Source organism: Salvelinus fontinalis, chromosome 13, assembly GCF_029448725.1.
Source record: "Salvelinus fontinalis isolate EN_2023a chromosome 13, ASM2944872v1, whole genome shotgun sequence".
NCBI classification, from domain to species: domain Eukaryota; kingdom Metazoa; phylum Chordata; class Actinopteri; order Salmoniformes; family Salmonidae; genus Salvelinus; species Salvelinus fontinalis.
Genome location: NC_074677.1, coordinates 17,819,696 through 17,839,925, shown reverse-complemented (window position 1 = coordinate 17,839,925; position 20,230 = coordinate 17,819,696). Strand labels below are relative to the sequence as shown.

Here is a 20,230-nt window from a genome sequence, read left to right as displayed (position 1 = left end):
CAGCAGGTGTGGGACAGGTAGCACGTCCGGTGAACAGGTCAGGATTCCATAGCCACAGGCAGAACAGTTGAAACTGGAGCAGCAGCACGACCAGGTGGACTGGGGACAGCAAGGAGTCATCATGCCAGGTAGTCCTGAGGCATGGTCCTAGGGCTCAGGTTCTCAAAGAGAGAAAGAGAGCATACTTTAATTCACACAGGACACCGGATAAGACAGGAGAAATACTCCAGATATAACAGCCCAAACAGGCAGGATATAACCCCACCCACTTTGCCAAAGCACAGCCCCCACACCACTAGAGGGATAACTTCAACCACCAACTTACCATCCTGAGACAAGGCCGAGTATAGCCCACAAAGATCTCCGCCATGGCACAACTCAAGGGGGGCGCCAACCTGGACAGGAGATCACGTCAGGGACTCAACCCACTCAAGTGACGCACCCCTCCTAGGGACGGCATGGAAGAGCACCAGTAAGCCAGTGACTCAGCCCCTGTAATAGGGTTAGAGGCAGAGCATCCCAGTGGAGAGAGGGGAACCGGCCAGGCAGAGACAGCAAAGGCAGTTCATTGCGCCAGTGCCTTTCCGTTCACCTTCACACTCCTGAACCAGACTACTCAATCATAGGACCTACTGAAGAGATGCTTTCACCTTTCCAGGATCCATCTGAACATTGCCCTCAGCAATGACATATCCCAGAAAGGTGATTGTAGAGCGGTGTAACTCACATCTCGGCTTTCACGAAGAGTTGGCTCTCCAGGAGGTACTGAAGGACCTGTCTGACATGAAGAACATGTTCTTGTAAAGATCGGGAAAAAAACAGGACGTCGTCAAGGTACACGAACACAAACCGGTTTAGCATGTCCCGAAGCACGTCATTGACCAAAACCTGGGAAACAGCAGGGCGTTGGTGAGTCCAAATGTCATGACCTGGTACTCATGTCCACTGGCTGTGTTGAAGGCTTCACTCATCCCCCGGAACATGGGGAGATGTAATGAGAGCAACTGTATTGGCTCACTGTGGCTACCAGAAACCTGTAATTGAACGGGCACAGTACTATGGGTGACTTCCCCTATAGAGCGGCCGTCCAGTGCCCTAGCATCCATGGCAACAGAGAGAGGCTGAGTGGGAATACCAAGCTCCGAAGCCCCAGAGTCAATGAGCACTCGGAGAGACTTAGATTGTCTCCCCACAGCACAAGAGCAAGAAGGGGTGTGCGGGTGACGGTAATTCGGGAACTTCCAGTTTGACTCACCATAGTACTGGTACCCACTAGAGACAAGGGTTTCCTAATAGGGCAGGTAGCTATAAAATGTCCTGCCCCTCCACAGTACAGACAAGTTATTCATCCTTCGTGAGCATTCCCCAACTGATAACCTAGCTCTTCCCAATTGCATAGGCTCAGGAGTATCCAACTCACCAGTCGTAGATTCCTGAGAGGGCTCAGGTGGCTTCGAATCCTCTCGAAAGAGCTGCCTTCGGAAACTTCCGCAATTCCCTTGGAGGTGAACGCGCCATAACGGGTGCACTAGTGTGCCTGAGACCAGACCTCCTCGCACTCTTGCTTTCCCTTAGGCGTCCAGCAATTTTAATGGTAAGGGTGATTAGGGAGTCGAGATCCATCGGCAATTCCCGAGCAGCTAGCTCATTCTTTAACTCCTCAGATAATCCGTGCAGAAAAATATCGAAAGAGACCTCCGGATTCCAGGCACTCTCGGCAGCCAATATGCGAAAATCAACCGCGTAGTCTGCCACACTACGGGAGTTGACGTAAGTCAAGCAATTTACTGGCCACCTTTCTCCCGGAAACCGCAGACTCAAATACCTTTCTCACTTCTGCCATGAATTCCTCCAGATGACAGATTGTTGTTCCCAAACTGCCGTAGCCCAGGAGAGCGCCCTTCCCGACATTAGCGTAATAATATACACTATATTCGATCTGTCTGAAGGAAACGAAGATGGCTGTAGCTCAGAAATAAGCGAGCACTTGGAAAGAAAACCCAGGCAGGTACCAGGATTCCCCAAATATCGCTCCGGAGGTGGTTAGCGGGGTTCTTTGGGAGCCAGGATAGGCTGTACAAACTCACCACAGATAGGAGAATAATTACTGGGTCATTCGGGTCTTTCAGAGGTGGCAGGCAGCCTCTGAGCTTACTCCCTGATTTGCTCCATAATAGCCTTTAACCCATGGCCGTGGCGTTCCGTCAAGGATCTGAGCCCTTCCAAAAGGCCCTGTACCAACTCCTGATCTCTCCTAATGGTGGCTCCCTGCAGGGAGACAGCGTGGCGGAGCTGGTCCAAGTCTGCTGGTCTGTCATGGCCAGTTCGTACAATCAAGGCACAAGGCGAGACCCAGATGCAGACACAGGAGGCATATGGTTGGAGTCTTACAATATTTAATAATCCAAAGGGGTAGGCAAGAGAATGGTCGTGGACAGGCAAAAGGTCAAAACCAGATCAGAGTCCAGGAGGACTAGAAAAAGGAGAATAGCAAAAGGAGTACGGGGAAAACACGCTGGTTTACTTGACTAAACATAGAAGACGAACTGGCACAGAGAGACAGGAAACACAGGGATAAATACACTGGGGGAAATAAGTGACACCTGGAGGGGGTGGAGACAATCACAGGAACAGGTGAAACAGATCAGGGCGTGACAGAAAGAACCATTCCAATGATTATATCATCTGAGATCATGTTTTAATTAAACGAACTTCAATATCTAATTAAGATGAGATGTACACTGTTTATAGAGATTGTTAGAGAAGAAATCCACCCAAAACTATCTTTTGGTGCTTTTTTTGACCAGAGCCATATGGCAGTATATAGGGAACAGGGTTCCATTTGGGACACACCCACTGTGGTCAGTCATGAATGTAAGTACGTACAGCATCACATAGACTGCTTAGCAAACCATTTACTCTTTAGACGCCTGAAGTAGGTGCCTCCCTATGTCAACCGCCGTATTGATCATCAATATCTTCCTCAAAGGAAATACCACTCAAAACTATCTTTGGTGCTTTTTTTTTATTAGTCCACTGTTGATACAGTGAAGAAATGTTTTGCATGTCAGCAATGAACTTTTCAAGCTTTCAAAATACAGAAAACACATCATACAGTATCACTTTCTGTATTTTGATTGCTGACATGCAAAACATTTTGGGACTGCATCAACAGTGAACTAATAAAAAGTAGTGCACTATATAGGAAATAGGGTGCCATTTGGAATGCGATCAAGATGTGTTTGTTTTGACCTCTCTTAGAGATGTAAGCCGACATGATAGTTACCCTTTCCTTCTGTACTGAATGTGGCAAGACATTTAACTAAAAGCAGAACATAATTACTAACCATCACAGAGAACCATAGAGTGCTAATTCTGCAGGTGATAATTAACTTCCAGAGCATTATCTGCATTAAAACTGAAATGTATGTCCCTTATAATGGGAATGGGAATGAATGCATCATGTAGACTAGTTCTGATTCTGGTTAAAGGGCTTTAATACCTATGTATTGGTAAAGCACATGTTACAGACAAAATAAGCAACCCTTTATGAAGCCCAATGATTTAAATAAAATATACCTTTATTAGAATAAAGATAATAATAAAGAATAATTATAACGCAGTAACATGTTCTTACACTCATCTTAATGAAAAACGTACAGTATATCGACACTGGTATTAAAGCAACCTAAAGTAACTGGTATAAAACCATCCTCAGGTTACCAAAATACACCTGTGTTGTAAGGGCAAAGGGGACTAGGGACAGTATTACCTTCTCTCCTGTAGACCTGAGTAGCTAGTTATCTCCTCAAGGTCACTTTATGTCCCTCTCTCCATGGGGCTCCTCCTCTCACACTGGGTCTGCAATCAGGAGCCTCCCCTCCTCTCCTCTCCTCTCCACTCCCCTCCACTCCCCTCCTCCCCTCTCCTCTTCCCTCCTCTTCCCTCCTTTCCTCTTCTCTCCTCTTCCCTCCTTTCCCTTTCCCTCCTATCCTATCCTCACCTCTCCTTTCCTCTTCCCTCCTCTCCACTCCTCTCCTCTCTTCTCCCCTCCTCTTCCTTCCTCTCCTCTTCTCTTCCCTCCTTTCCTCTCCACTTCTCTCCTCTCCCCTTCTCTACTCTTCCCTCCTCTCCTCTTCCCTCCTCTCCTATTCCCTCCTCTCCTCTCCTCTCCCCTTCACTTCCCTCCTCTCCTCTTCTCTCTGGACAGCTGCATGTTGCCACTCCAACACCCCAGGCTTTACAACCTCACTCTAATTAAAACCAATGTTTCAGTTGTTGGCTAATCTATAGGCTATTGCAGACCCAACCTCCATCACTGATTGGTCTAGCCATTTCAAAGACCCTGGGAAAGGCAAACTAATTATTTTTGAACGGTGACCTTTATAGGAAGAGTGGGAAGAATTCAGTCTTTGTGGTATACCTAACTAGATGTTTTACCTGTCCATACCAACAACGGATCTATGCAACCACCGTTGATGTGCCGCTTTTACTGTGCGTATAGAGAACACTCTTTTTTGTTGCTTACTTAATCGTACAAGACTCACAGTTTATATTGACTCAAAACAGTACAAATGGAATGTTTGAAGTCATAGCTCAAAGGAATATTTTTTTTTGCATGTGTGGTGGCATTCTACTGCAATCTACTGTAGATTACGCTTCCTTTATAATAGGTCATCAAAAACAACAGGGAGCCGAATGACAGGTGGATATTTTAAAAAAAATACTCTATATACTGTAAACTGTATAACCAGAGGTTGGAGGGAAGTATTGAGGTGTTGTGTTTCCAACTGTACCTCAGTTATAAGTAACTATTTGATTTAGTGGTAGATGCCAAGAGACAGTTCCCCTCTCTCCACTGGGATTCTCTGCCTCTAACCCTTTTACAGGGGCTGATATTACAGGGGCTGAGTCACTGGCTGACTGGTCCTCTTCCATGCCGCCCCAAGGAGGGGTGCGTCACTTGAGTGGGTTGAGTCACTGACGTGGTCTTCCTGTCTGGGTTGGCACCCCCCCTTGGGTTGTGCCATGGCAGAGATCTTTGTGGGCTATACTCGGCCTTGTCTCAGGATGGTAAATTGGTGGTTGAAGATATCCCTCTAGTGGTGTGTGGGCTGTGCTTTGGCAAAGAGGGTGGGGTTATATCCTGCCTGTTTGGCCCTGTCCGGGGGTATTGACGGATGGGGCCACAGTGTCTCCCGACCATTCCTGTCTCAGCCTCCAGTATTTATGCTGCAGACTGGCTAGGGTCAGTCTGTTATATCTGGAGTATTTCTCCTGTCTTATCCGGTGTCCTGTGTGAATTTAAGTATCTCTCTAATCCTCTCTCTTTCTTTCTCTCTTTCTCTCTCTCAGAGGACCTGAGCCCTAGGACCATGCCTCAGGACTACCTGGCCTGATGACTCCTTGCTGTCCCCAGTCCACCTGGCCGTGCTGCTGCTCCAGTTTCAACAGTTCTGCCTGCGACTATATAATCCTGACCTGTTCACCGGACGTGCTACCTGTCCCAGACCTGCTGTTTTCAACTCTCTAGAGACAGCAGGAGCGGTAGAGATACTCTGAATGAATGGCTATGAAAAGCCAACTGACATTTACTCCTGAGGTGCTGACCTGTTGCACCCTCAACAACCACTGTGATTATTATTATTTGACCCTGCTGGTCATCTATGAACATTTGAACATCTTGGGCATGTTCTGTTATAATCTCCACCCAGCACAGCCAGAAGAGGACAGGCCACCCCTCATAGCCTGGTTCCTCTCTAGGTTTCTTCCTAGGTTTTGTCCTTTTAGGGAGTTTTTCCTAGCCACCGTGCTTCTACACCTGCATTGCTTGCTGTTTGGGGTTTTAGGCTGGGTTTCTGTACAGCACTTTGAGATATCCGCTGATGTAAGAAGGGCTTTATAAATACATTTGATTTGATTTGAAGAACGATACTGCTTACTTTTCTGTGGTCCTCCACAGAAATGTTCAGTCAGGCACTCACCTGGGACTCCTCTTTGGGGTCCTGGCCTGCAGGGATCCACGCCATCATTGAGGTGCCTCGGGCGCTCGGTGCAGCCGTGGAAAATAAAGGAAAAAGAAGGAAATGAAGGAAATGTTAATTTTTTTGTTTTTTCGTATTCAAAAGGCTTCTAAAATTTGTAATTTTTTCATTTGAAAAATGTATCAACCCCAACAAAAAAATCCATTAATTATAATCCACATTTCCTGTTGCTTCAGGATTATTTCCTGTAGTAGCAAACTGGCTCAAATAAAGATCCAACATCTGTAGGAAGAAAATTCCCTGTCTCCTATTTCCTTGTGTGGCAATACGTGGGTCTGATTCAGGCTCAGTATTAAATCACCTTTGGGGTCCTGAGTAAACCTGGTGGAGCCTGTCTCACCTTGCCTTTGTTCAGCCTAACACCTGCGATAACAGAAAGCGTTCGTTTTACACTGAGGGAAGCATGCCCCAATCTCGCCATGGGGCTTTTTCCCGTCTTCTTTTCTTTTTAATCCACATTGTGTCTGGCCTTTTGTGGGGTTCTGATAGAAAGAGCACTTTCCACACAAAGACTCTCCACATTGTTGTACAGTGACAACAAATGAGTCTTTTGTGAATGGACTGAAGGTGCTCTTTCATTATGGTGAGGAAAGAAAAAGAAATCTTCCTTCCTGGTTCCAGGTGTGGTCCCAGCAAACCTTGTCAAACCATGTTGATTGTGCTATGTGACAATATGTTTCTATTGCTCCCATGTGTTTACGTCAGGGATGACAACACATTGCTTGTGCAATCATAGCTTTATTAGATTGTAAATGACAGCATCAGCCAATTTATCATAAACTGTCTATTTGTAAGCTATCATTATAGCATTTTGTGGCAGTACAATGCATGGTTCAAGCGAATTGCAAATAGGAACCGCACCAGGGAACCACACTAAAACCCCATAAGGGTATCAAATTCATAACTGAGAATACCCTAGTTTCCCCTCATTAATTTTGCAGACATCAGACACAATTTATCATGTCCACGGTATAACTGTGTATACAGAGGGGGAACTATCTACTTTTTGGATACATACTGACCTCTACTGGAGTAACACTCTGACCTCTACTGGAGTCACACTATGACCTCTACTTGAGTCACACTCTGACCTCTACTGGAGTAACACAATGACCTCTACTGGAGTAACACAATGACCTCTACTGGAGTCACACTCTGACCTCTACTGGAGTAACACTGTGACCTCTACTGGAGTAACACAATGACCTCTACTGGAGTAACACAATGACCCCTACTGGAGTCACACTATGACCTCTACTGGAGTAACACTATGACCTCTACTGGAGTAACACAATGACCTCTACTGGAGTCACACTATGACCTCTACTGGAGTCACACTATGACCTCTACTGGAGTCACACTATGACCTCTACTGGAGTCACACAATGACCTCTACTGGAGTCACACTCTGACCTCTAATGGAGTCACACTCTGACCTCTACTGGAGTAACACAATGACCTCTACTGGAGTCACACTATGACCTCTACTGGAGTAACACAATGACCTCTACTGGAGTAACACAATGACCTCTACTGGAGTCACACTCTGACCTCTACTGGAGTCACACAATGACCTCTACTGGAGTAACACAATGACCTCTACTGGAGTAACACAATGACCTCTACTGGAGTAACACAATGACCTCTACTGGAGTCACACTATGACCTCTACTTGAGTCACACTCTGACCTCTACTGGAGTCACACTATGACCTCTACTGGAGTCACACTATGACCTCTACTGGAGTCACACAATGACCTCTACTGGAGTCACACTTTGACCTCTACTGGAGTAACACAATGACCTCTACTGGAGTAACACAATGACCTCTACTGGAGTCACACAATGACCTCTACTGGAGTAACACAATGACCTCTACTGGAGTCACACAATGACCTCTACTGGAGTCACACTCTGACCTCTACTGGAGTCACACTCTGACCTCTACTGGAGTCACACTATGACCTCTGCTGGAGTAACACAATGACCTCTACTGGAGTCACACAATGATCTCTACTGGAGTAACACTATGACCTCTACTGGAGTAACACAATGACCCCTACTGGAGTCACACTATGACCTCTACTGGAGTAACACAATGACCTCTACTGGAGTCACACTATGACCTCTACTGGAGTCACACGATGACCTCTACTGGAGTCACACGATGACCTCTACTGGAGTCACACGATGACCCCTACTGGAGTCAAACCATAACCTCTACTTGAGTCACACTCTGACCTCTACTGGAGTCACACTCTGACCTCTACTGGAGTCACACTATGACCTCTACTGGAGTCAAACCATAACCTCTACTTGAGTCACACTCTGACCTCTACTGGAGTCACACTCTGACCTCTACTGGAGTCACACGATGACCCCTACTGGAGTCAAACCATAACCTCTACTTGAGTCAAACCATAACCTCTACTTGAGTCACACTCTGACCTCTACTGGAGTAAAACCATAACATCTACTGGAGTCACACTATGACCTCTACTGGAGTAACACAATGACCTCTACTGGAGTAACACAATGACCTCTACTGGAGTCACACAATGACCTCTACTGGAGTCACACAATGACCTCTACTGGAGTAACACAATGACCTCTACTGGAGTAACACAATGACCTCTACTGGAGTCACACAATGACCTCTACTGGAGTCACACTATGACCACTACTGGAGTCACACTCTGACCTCTACTGGAGTCAAACCATAACCTCTACTTGAGTCACACTCTGACCTCTACTGGAGTAACACTCTGACCTCTACTTGAGTCATACTATGACCTCTACTGGAGTCATACTATGACCTCTACTGGAGTCACACTCTGACCTCTACTGGAGTCAAACCATAACCTCTACTTGAGTCACACTCTGACCTCTGCTGGAGTCACACTATGATCTCTACTGGAGTAACACAATGACCTCTACTGGAGTCACACAATGACCTCTACTGGAGTCACACTATGACCACTACTGGAGTCACACTCTGACCTCTACTGGAGTCAAACCATAACCTCTACTTGAGTCACACTCTGACCTCTACTTGAGTCACACTCTGACCTCTACTGGAGTCACACAATGACCTCTACTGGAGTCACACTATGATCTCTACTGGAGTCACACTATGACCTCTACTGGAGTCAAACCATAACCTCTACTTGAGTCACACTCTGACCTCTACTGGAGTCACACTCTGACCTCTACTGGAGTCACACTATGACCTCTACTGGAGTCAAACCATAACCTCTACTTGAGTCACACTCTGACCTCTACTGGAGTCACACTCTGACCTCTACTGGAGTCACACTATAAACTCTACTGGAGTAAAACCATAACCTCTACTGGAGTAAAACCATAACCTCTACTGGAGTAAAACTATAACCTCTACTGGAGTAAAACCATAACCTCTACTGGAGTAAAACCATAAACTCTACTGGAGTCAAACAATGACCATGGAAAACAATGGCCTCAGATGTTGACCTGCTTGAGCTCTTTGGTGTGTTAGAAGACCAATGTAACAGTTCTGTAACTTTACACAAATTGTAATCTCTGGTGGAGGTGTTTTGCTCGTTCTTCATATAAACAGCTATTTCAACACGATAGTGTTGATTTTAAGAAGTGATTTGATGATGCTTCTAAAAAAGCTAAATAGTACTTATGGTCCTGTGTGGCTCAGTTGGTAGACCACCTTTGGCAGCGATTACAGCCTGCCAGCCAATTACAAATTGTAGTGTAAACAGGCACTACACAAAAACAAGATCCCACAAACAACAGATGGGAAAAGGCTGCCTAAATATGATCCCCAATCAGAGACAACGATAGACAGCTGCCTCTGATTGGGAACCATACCAAGCCAGCATAGAAAACGAAAAACTAGAATGCAAGCCCTAATCACACCCTGACCTAACCAAATAGAGAAATAAAAAGGCTCTCTAAGGTCAGGGCATGACAGCTAGAAATTTGGCACACCTCTATTTGGGGAGTTTCTCCTGTTCTTCTCTGCAGAGCCTCTCAAGCTCTGTCAGGTTGGATGGGGAGAGTCGCTGCACAGCTATTTTCAGGACTCTCCAGAGATGTTCGATCAGGTTTAAGCCCGGACTGTGGCTGGGCCACTCAAACATATTCAGAGACTTGTCCCGAAGCCACTCCTGTGTTGTCTTGGCTGTGTACTTAGGGTCATTGTCCTGTTGTAAGGTGAACCTTCACCCCAGTCTGAGGTCCTGAGAGCTCGGGAGCAGGTTTTCATCAAGGATCTCTGTGTACTTTGCTCCATTCATCTTTGCCTTGATCCTGACTAGTCTCCCAGTCCCTGACGCTGAAAACATCCCCACAGCATGATGCTGCCACCACCATGCTTCACCGTAGGGATGGTGCCAGGTTTCCTCCAGATGTGACGCTTGGCATTCAGCCCAAATAGTTCAATCTTGGTTTCATCAGACCAGAGAGTCTTGTTTCCCATGGTCTTAGAGTCTTTAGATGCCTTTTGGCAAACTCCAAGCGGGCTATCATGTGCCTTTTACTGAGGATTGGCTTCCGTCTGGCCACTCTACCATAATGGCCTGATTGGTGGAGTGCTGCAGAGATGGTTGTCCTTCTGGAAGGTTCTCCAATCTCCACAGAGGAACTCTAGAGCTCTGTCAGAGTGACCATCAGATTCTTGGTCACCTCCCTGGCCAAGGCCCTTCTCCCCCAATTGCTCAGTTTGGCCAGGCGGCCAGCTCTAGAAAGAGTCTTGGTGGTTCCAAACTTTTTCTATCTAAGAATGACAGAGGACACTGTGTTCTTGGGGACCTTCAATGCTGAAGAAATGTTTTGGTACCCTTCCCCAGATCTGTGCCTCGACACAATCCTGTCTCGGCGCTCTACGGACAATTCGTTTGGCCTCATGGCTTGGTTTTTGCTTTGACATGCTCTGTCAACTGTGGGACCTTTATATAGACACACACACAGGGCCTTTCAACCATACTGCGCCTGTACAGATTAACTTTGTATCGCTCAGAAAGAGGGCAGGAATATGAGCATTTGTGATTTCAGACTTTTTTTGTTATGATACTTATGTGCCTTTCCAGATCATGTCCACAGGAGGACTCCAATCAAGTTTTAGAAACATCTCAAGGATGATCCATGGAAACAGGATGCATCTGAGCTCAATTTCGAGTCTCATAGAAAATGGTCAGAATGCTTATGTAAATTAGGTATTTCTGTTTTACACTTTTTATAAATTTGCAAAAATGTCTAAAAACCTGTTTTCACATTGTCATGATGGGTTATTGTGTGTAGATTGCTGAGGATTTTTTTGTATTTAATCCATTTTAAAATAAGGCTGTAATGTAACAAAGTGTGGAAAAAGTCAAGTGGCTGAAAACTTTCTGAATTCACTGTTTGCACTCACTACTGTACATCGCTCTGGATAAGAACTTCTGCTAAATTACCGTAAATTACAGATGTACTTATTTTGTCACAGCTTGGCTTCTCCCCTCTTCCCGTCTCGAAAACTGTCGTCTCCCACCCTGTTATGATTGGCCGGAAATCTCCTCCGGCAGAAATTGAAGAGTGCAATCCGTGGCATTGGTGGTGAAGGTCAAGGAGCGTGGCAACCTGCAGAGACATGATCCCGATGACAGTAGTCATAAATCTCCCACCATCACACGGGGCCAAGCAGCCGCCGCACGGCTCCAAGCTGGGAACGCCAGGCAGAGATAAGAGCATGGTTATTACCGTCCTGACTCTCCTATCTCCCCTTCCTCTCCCTTTCTCTTCCATGTCCCTTCTCTCTCCCCCTCTCTCCTCCACGTAGCTCTCCTCCTATCCTCTCTGTCTGCATCCCCATGGGCCCTGGTCAAAAGTAGTGCACTATATAGGGAATAGGGTGCCATTTGGACACAGACTTTCTTTGTGGATGTGTGTGTATGGTAAGTCCTGACGCTGAGCTGTGATAGGGCAGGCATCACTCTGACAGCCCCTTACTCTCCCTCTAAGGAAGTCACTGGGAACGCAGCTTTCAATTAGACATGTCCAGGGGATTGGCTAAATTTGTTTCATTTGACGGAAGGTTGGTTTGCAATGGATGCTGAAATGTGGTTTTGAAAAATATACCGCAACACCTATAAAAGTGAATACGATGTTAACAGGTCAATTTTTTAAATATAACTAGGCAAGTCAGTTACGAACAAGGAAGGGCTAGGAACAGTGGGTTAACTGCCTTGTTCAGGGGTAGAACGACAGATTTTTACCTTGTCAGCTCAGGGATTCGATATTGCAACCTTTCGGTTACTAGTCTAACGCTCTAACCACTAGGCTACCTGCCACCCATACACAAACCTTTTGAGGGGCAGGTGCTCAAACAAAAAAAAGAGCACCCAAACAAAATGTTTACGTAACTGCGGTCAAAGACTTTTTGAGCAATTATGACTTTGATTATTTAGTTACGTAAAAGCAATAGATGGACACATGTTAAGACTTTTTGAGCAATTATGACTTTGATTATTTAGTTACGTAAAAGCAATAGATGGACACATGTTAAGACTTTTTGAGCAATTAAGACTTTGATTATTTAGTTACGTAAAAGCAATAGATGGACACATGTTAATGGCTAATAGAAATAGCACATATTTAATGTGAAATTAACAACAACTTAGGTTCAGAAAAACAAAGACAACATATTTTTTAAAACCTAAAACAAAAGGGCACTTTAGAGACTGGAAGGACAATTGGGCATGTGCTTTGCACAGCTATATCCATATCTGTGCATGAATCACAATTTCTGCAGATCTCAGTTTCAGAGGCCATAATCGTGCATCTCGGTCAGCATTTTGGTTGACATGATAGAATCTATAGGCACAGCCTGCGTGTATTCTGTTGCGAGTTCTGTTTTTTCCTGATCTCTGGGTAGCCTATGAATGAGTGAGAGAAAATTGCATCCAGCGGGTGAAATACGATACCATGAGACACTGTCGTTGTTTGAGTCTGAACATACAGTATCTGCCATGCTGTGGCTCTTTGTGATGCTCAACATCTAAACTGGAGCGTACAGAGAGAGGTGATGGGGTGGACAGCTGTGTCCCTGGGCCTGTTATGGCCTGACAGGACTTGACAGAGATGACCATCATGGCCATGTCAGTAAGTCACACTCTGGCTCCTTCAACCTCATCACACGTTGCTAAGTGGTGGAAGAGTGGGGTGGAACTAGGACAATGAATGAGAGAGAGAGAGACAGAGAGACAGAGAGAGAGAGAGATGGTTCAGAATATGAATGGTACCCTCAAATAATACATTGATCTTCCACATTCTGCCTAGTTAGACATCTTTATTTTTATCTAAGCTGCCCTATGGTTCTCCTAACTTCAAAGACTCAATATTTCGCAGAACCATGACTCTTTCTAAGTGACAAGATGGATTAATTGTTTAGCCTGCTGGAGCTGTTGCTGTTAAGACCTAAGACATTTTGTATATACTGACACGACGTGACTAATATCTAGTGTGAATGTATCCTGGTCTGACAAACAGCGCTGTAGCTCTACCACCTTCCACCAAAGATGCGTAACGCCCGCACCGATATCTCTAGCTTAAATAAACAGATTCTTATGGGGATTTGTTTATTATGGTAATAATACCATAATAATAGTAATTCGATTTCTGCATGGCCGTGGACATCGACTCTAGGTAGCATGGAAAATAGAAGATGGGCTCCAGTTCTGTCCCAACATGATGAATCATGAGGCTAGATGTGAGTGTTGAGCTGGTGGAGGTCGACCACAAAAAAGTGTGCTTCAAGCTATGTACAGTAGTGTTTGTATTAAAGGGGCAGTCTGCAATTCGATTGCTACATCCATTTTTTTACTTTTAAATTAGTTACATACCATTGGTTCTTGAAGAATGCTTAGTTTAACCCCATCAGCACCCAAATGATTAGCTTGTTTTACTTCATTGTTTGTAAACAACCTAATTGTAAACAAACACTGTATAGCCTCAAAGCTTCCGGTTCTGGTGCCATGCATTGACATGCGTTGCCTTATCGTGGCTTTCTTTTGCAAATTAATGAATTTACTATGAATTAAACAACTTATTTTCTAAAATGATTTATAGTAAATACCATATTAAGCAGGGGGGCAACTTTCACTGGGGACAGGGCCCCAAATTCTGAAATTGCATTCTCCCCCCCCCCCCCCCCCCCCCCAGTTTTATCATTGCACTGTGATACCAAATGTTTTGTAGTCTTTTTTGAAGTAAACGAACTTAGCTAGCTTTCGCCAGTTGGTGCACCGTTAGAGAGCGAGCTGGCCAAAGTAGCTATTCTTTTTGCCTTATTCACACTAGACTTGAATCAAACAATGAAAGCAATGGCCATACGATTGAAGACCTATAATTCTGATATTTTTTTGTGCAATGTGAGTTTTTATTTGAGTCAGTATAGTAATGTAATTGATTTGTCAGTTTCCTAGATAATTCCCTACCTTTAACACTGACACAGTAATAAACAGCTCTACAGGCTTCACAGTCAGTACACAACACTATGATCATCATGTCTTAGCAGGATCAACTGGTGACAGGTGTCCCAGCAGGGTCAGACAGCCAGGGAAGACCAGCCTATGGAGCTCAGGTGAATTTTGCAGTATATTAATATTATCAGTGAATGATACAAAGTTCCCTGTAATTGATGGGTAACCTCCAGTAGCTACAGGATGGCAGCTTAAAGCTACAGTCTGGGATCTGGGAATAATGGTCATTTCAATGATTGAACCATTGATTCTATTCTTTGTCAGGCCTCATCTTAGGAGGATCAGATGGTGACGGGTCTCGGCAGGGTCAGGCAGCCATGGAAGACAAGTCTGTGATGGAGCTGAGGTAAATTGTAGAAATTTTTTACAAGTCAGATTCTTCAAAGATTGAAACTATTTTAAGGCAATCTGATTAACCTCCAAAGTTGATTTCCAAACTGAAACAAGAGTTAAAAGAGGCTTTCCCGATGACACAAAGCATGTAAAACTAAAATGTGAGGAAGACCTGGTAGAAGCTATTGATGATGATGATGATGATGATGATGATGATGATGATGATGGTGATGATGATGATGATGATGATGATGATGATGATGATGATGATGATGATGATGATGATGATGATGATGATGAATGGATGCAGATGTGTTAGAATGCCCAGTCATGTTCATATAATCTCAGACATAAATGACTGCAGTTTAAGACCATCCATTCACTATTACGTTCAAATGGCTCTCCTGTGAAGTAGTGACCCGCGACATACGCCTAGTGTCCTGAAACAAGTCACATACGCCTGGTGTCCTGAAACAAGTCACATACGCCTAGTCTCCTGAAACAAGTCACATATACCTGGTGTCCTGAATCAAGTCACATATACCTAGTGTCCTGAATCAAGTCACATATATCTGGTGTCCTGAAACAAGTCACATATACCTGGTGTCCTGAAACAAGTCACATACGCCTGGTGTCCTGAAACAAGTCACATATACCTGGTGTCCTGAAACAAGTCACATACGCCTGGTGTCCTGAATCAAGTCACATATACCTGGTGTCCTGAAACAAGTCACATACGCCTGGTGTCCTGAATCAAGTCACATACGCCTAGTGTCCTGAAACAAGTCACATATACCTGGTGTCCTGAAACAAGTCACATACGCCTGGTGTCCTGAAACAAGTCACATACGCCTAGTGTCCTGAAACAAGTCACATACGCCTGGTGTCCTGAAACAAGTCACATATACCTGGTGTCCTGAAACAAGTCACATACGCCTAGTGTCCTGAAACAAGTCACATACGCCTGGTGTCCTGAAACAAGTCACATACGCCTAGTGTCCTGAAACAAGTCACATACGCCTAGTGTCCTGAAACAAGTCACATATACCTGGTGTCCTGAAACAAGTCACATACGCCTAGTGTCCTGAAACAAGTCACATACGCCTAGTGTCCTGAAACAAGTCACATACGCCTAGTGTCCTGAAACAAGTCACATATACCTGGTGTCCTGAAACAAGTCACATACGCCTAGTGTCCTGAAACAAGTCACATATACCTGGTGTCCTGAAACAAGTCACATACGCCTAGTGTCCTGAAACAAGTCACATATACCTGGTGTCCTGAAACAAGTCACATACGCCTAGTGTCCTGAATCAAGTCACATACGCCTAGTGTCCTGAAACAAGTCACATACGCCTAGTGTCCTGAAACAAGTCACATATACCTGGTGTCCTGAAACAAGTCACATACGCCTAGTGTCCTGAAACAAGTCACATACGCCTAGTGTCCTGAAACAAGTCACATACGCCTAGTGTCCTGAAACAAGTCACATATACCTGGTGTCCTGAAACAAGTCACATACGCCTAGTGTCCTGAAACAAGTCACATATACCTGGTGTCCTGAAACAAGTCACATACGCCTAGTGTCCTGAAACAAGTCACATATACCTGGTGTCCTGAAACAAGTCACATACGCCTAGTCTCCTGAAACAAGTCACATATGCCTAGTGTCCTGAATCAAGTCACATACGCCTAGTGTCCTGAAACAAGTCACATATGCCTAGTGTCCTGAAACAAGTCACATACGCCTAGTGTCCTGAAACAAGTCACATATGCCAGTGTAACTGAATGAAACTGAATAACATGCACTCAGTAACATGCACTCCTCTGTTGGAGGTGTAAAACACAAAAGGGGACATATTTGACAATGTTATGGTCTTGTGAAGGCTGACTGAATTCTGTAAGAGTATGACTTTTATCTCAGCCTGTCTACAGATTCTCCTTTCTCCCTCTTTGTGTTTGCTTGTAAATGTTGATACTGGAGACTGTTATAAAATGAAACTGTGAAACCAAGCATCTACGAAATGCATTGACATTAATTGGAAGGTTGATTATCCTCCCACATTGTCACAATGGATGACAGAAAGTTATGTATTACCAGATTTGATTTAATACCAGATTAACGGTATACTGGGCAATTTTCATAAAGTCTGGATGCCTTATATGGAATACAGTATGACAAAATGAGTCTTTATTGAAACATGCCCACGTCAGGGGAGACACCTACAGTATTTAGGCACTCCCTAGCTGCTGGGCTGCTCAGTCCTGGCCCTGGGGGTCTACCAACCTGTGGGTTGTTACTCTGGCCTTGGCATAACATGCCCTAAACCAATAATGTTTCACTAATATCCTAAAGCTGTGTGCATGTAAAAAGCGCTCTACAATACTATTAGGCCTATGAGATACATTTTATGGAGGATCAAATCAAATTGTATTTGTCACAATACAACAGATGTAGACCTTACCGTGAAATGCTTACTTACAAGCCCTTTAACCAGCAATGCAGTTAAGAAAAATAAGAGTCAAGAAAATATTTACTAAATAAAGTAAAGTAAAACATTTTCAAAATAGCAAAGTGGCTATATACAGGTGGTACCGGTACCGAGTCAATGTGCGGGGGTACAGGTTAGTCGAGGTAATTTGTACATGTAGGTAGGTGTAACGATTGTTCTCCTCCTCGTCTGAGGAGGAGCAGGGATCGGACCAAAACGCAGCTTTTGTGGAGTACATAATGAATTTATTTAAACAAGACGAACACGAAGCACACTTGAATAAATTACAAACTAACAAAAACGACGTAGACCGACCTGGACATGAGAACTTACATAACACGAAGAACGCACGAACAGGAACAGACTAAACAAACGAAACAGTCCCGTGTGGTACATACACAGACATGGAAGACAATCACCCACAAACAAACGGTGTGAACAGCCTACCTTTAAATGGTTCTCAATCAGAGGACACGTCAAACACCTGTCCCTGATTGAGAACCATATAAAGCTAATTACCAATGAACCTAAACATAGAAACACATAACATAGACTGCCCACCCAGCTCACATCCTGACCAACTAAACAAAGCTAAACAAAGGAAAATAAGGTCAGGAACGTGACAGTAGGGGTGAAGTGCATATGCATACAGTGAGCACCATAATTCATTGGACAGTGAATGTTTTTTTTGTTATTTTGGTTCTGTACTCTAGCACTGAGTTTGAAAGGATTCAATGACAATGAGGGTGAAGTGCAGACTGTCAGCTTTAATTTGAGGGTATTTTCATACATATCGGATGAACCGTTTAGAAATGACAGCACCTTTTGTACATGGTCCCCCCATTTTAAGGTACTACAAGTATTTGTTGAATTGGCTTCACAGATGTGTGTCATTAGGCAGGTGTATTCATTTGTGTCGTTAGTGCATGCAGGAGAGCTGTTGATGAATAGTATTGATTCTAGACTTTGCTGTTGCCTTTGGAGGTTGTTGTTGGGTTGTGACAACATGAGGAAGACAGCAGTGTCGATGCAAATGAAGCTGGCCGTCATAAGGCTCAGAAATGAAAATCAATCAATCAGGAACATTGAAAAAACCCTGGACACGCCCAAGTCAACAGTTTGGTTCATCATTAACAAGAAGAAAACAACTGGTGAACTCAATTATGTCAAAAGACCCAGTAGACTGAGGAAGACCATTGTAGTGGATGACCAGAGAATACTCTCTATGGTGAAGAAAACCCCCCTGTTAACAGCCCAACAGATCAAACAGACTCTCCTGGATGCAGGTGAAGATGTGTCAAAGTCTACCATACGTAGAAGACTACACCAGCAGGACGACAGAGGGTACACTACAAGATGCAAACCACTGACAAGCCTGAAGAACAGAAAGGCAGGATTACAGTTTACTAAAAAGCACCTTAAAGAGCCCCAAGAGTTCTGGAAAAAAGTATTGTGGACAGATGTACCAGAGTGATGGAAAGAGGAAAGTGTGGAGAAAAAAAAGACATGCCCATGATCCATACCACCTCATCCGTGAAACATGGTGGAGGGGGTGTTATGGCTTGGGCCTGTATGGCTGCCAGTGGAACAGGCTCACTTGTCTTCATCGATGATGTGACTGCAGAAAGAAGTAGAACAATGAATTCTGAAGTCTACAGAAATATTTTATCTGCTCAGATAAAACCAAATGCCTCCAAACTCATTGGACGGCACGTCATTATGCAACAAGACAATGACCCTAAACATACTGCTAGAGCAACAAAGGGGTTTTTGATGGCCAAAAAGTGGAAAATCCTTGACTGGCCGAGTCAATCACCGGATCTGAATCCAATTGAACATGCATTTTACATGCTGAAGAGGAGACTGAAGGCAATAAGTCCCCGAAACTAGCAGGAACTGAAGATGGCTGCAGTACAGGCCTGGCAGAGCATCACCAGGGAAGACACCCAGCGTTTGGTGATGGCGACGCATCGCAGACATCAAGCAGTCATTGCATGCAAAGGATATGCGGCCAAATATTAACAATGATTACTTTATTCTACATTATGTTAAACTGTCCAATGTTTTTTGATGCCCGAAAATGGGGGGACCATGTACAAAATCATCTATAATTTCTAAACGGTTCATCCGATATGTATGAAAATACCCTCAAATTTAAAGCTGACAGTCTGCACTTCACCCTCATTGTCATTGTATCCTTTCAAACTCAAAGTGCTAGAGTACAGAACCAAAATAACAAAAAATGGTCACTGTCCAATGAATTATGTATATAAAAAACAGTGAGTAGCAGCAGTGTAAAAACAAAGGAGGGTGGTCAATGTAAATAGTCAGGGTAGCCATTTAATTGGCTGTTCAGCAGTCTTATGGCTTAGGGGGTAGAAGCTGTAAAGAAGCCTTTTGGGGCCTAGACATGGCGCTCCGGTACCGCTTGCCGTGCGGTAGCAGAGAGAACAGTCAATGACTTGGGTGACTGGAGACCTTGACAATTTTTAGGGCCTTCCTCTGACACCTCCTGGTATAGAGGTCCTGGATGGCAGGAAGCTTGGCCCCTGTGATGTACTGGGCCTTACGCACAACCCTCTGTAGCGCAGTTGTCATACCAGGCGGTGATGCTACCAGTTTGGATACTCTCGATGGTGCAGCTTTAGAACTTTTTGAGGATCTGGGGACCTATGCCAAATCTGTCTCCCGAGGGAGAATAGGCGTTGTCGTGCCCTCTTCACTACCAGTCTTGGATGTGATGTTTATGTGTGTTAATGTTTTTTGTTGTTGTTTCCAACCCTTTCCCTTAAAAAAAAAAAAGTTGGGAAAATATTGTTGCTAGATTTGTTAGGCTATTGGTTAAATGTGAAAC

General features: G+C 44.4%; 1 long non-coding RNA gene across 1 annotated transcript in view; it reads right to left on the bottom strand.

Moving 5' to 3' along the window:
• Positions 1-7,985: 7,985 nt before the first annotated feature.
• The window catches only part of LOC129868195 (uncharacterized), a 63,126-nt gene continuing 50,881 nt past the window's right edge, over positions 7,986-20,230 (bottom strand). The window contains exon 4 of the long non-coding RNA XR_008761732.1: positions 7,986-11,651. This is a non-coding gene — a long non-coding RNA (uncharacterized LOC129868195). The remainder of the gene's footprint in view (positions 11,652-20,230) is intronic.